Genomic DNA, 910 nt, shown 5'->3' with positions numbered 1-910 from the left:
CTTTTTCTATATATGACCATGTCATCTGCACAAAGGTACAACTTGACTTCTGTCTTCTGATTTGGATGCCTTTTAATTCTTTCTCTTTCCTTATTGCTCTGGTTAGGACTTCCAGTACTGTGTTGAATAGGAGTGGTGAAAGTGTCCTATCTCTACCCCATTCAGTGTAGATGTCAGCTGTAAGTTTGTCATATATGGGCCTTTATTATGTCGACGTATGTTCCTTCTGTGCCCAATTTGTTGAGTTTTTATCATGAAGAGATGTTGTATTTTATCAAGTGCTTTTTTTTTTTTTTTGCATCTAATGAGATGATCATATGGTCTTTCTCCTTCATTCTGTTGATGCGAGTATCACATTTGTTGATTTCCATATGTTGTGCCATCCTTGCATCCCTGGGGTAAATCCCACTTTATCATGGTGTATTATCTTTTTGACATATTGTTAGATTTTGTTTGCTGGTGTTTTTGAGGATTTTCATATCTCTGTTTATCAGGGATATTGGTCTATAGTTTTCTTTTTTTGTTTAACCCTTGTATACTAGTGCTATCAGGATAATGCTGGCCTTGTAGAGTGAGTTAGGAAGAATGTCCTCCTCTTCAGTTTTTTGGAGTAGTTTTAGAAAAATTTGTGTTAGTTCTTTATAAATGTGGTACAATTCAGCTGTAGAGCCATTTGGTCCTAGGCTTTCTTTGTTGGTTCACTTCTTATTACTGGTTCAATCTCATTACTCATTATTGGTCTGTTCAGGTTTTCTATTTCTTTCTGGTTCAGTCTTAGTAGGTTGTATGTCTTTAGGAATTTATCCATTTCCTCTAGGTTTTCCAATTTGTTAGCATATAGCTGTTCATAATAGTTTCTGATAATCCTTTGCATTTCTGTATTAGTTTTAATGTCTCCATTTTCGTTTCT

The 910-nt window shown here is 34.9% G+C and overlaps 1 protein-coding gene across 1 annotated transcript in view; it reads left to right on the top strand.

Moving 5' to 3' along the window:
• Positions 1-910, top strand: part of STON2 (stonin 2) — a 158,197-nt gene that overhangs the window by 83,603 nt on the left and 73,684 nt on the right. The window lies entirely within an intron of this gene.

This window comes from Propithecus coquereli, unplaced genomic scaffold (genome assembly GCF_000956105.1).
Source record: "Propithecus coquereli isolate 6110/MARCELLA unplaced genomic scaffold, Pcoq_1.0 Scaffold5, whole genome shotgun sequence".
NCBI classification, from domain to species: domain Eukaryota; kingdom Metazoa; phylum Chordata; class Mammalia; order Primates; family Indriidae; genus Propithecus; species Propithecus coquereli.
The sequence above is the reverse complement of the archived record's forward strand: the minus strand, read 5'-3'. Positions and strand labels throughout refer to the sequence as shown.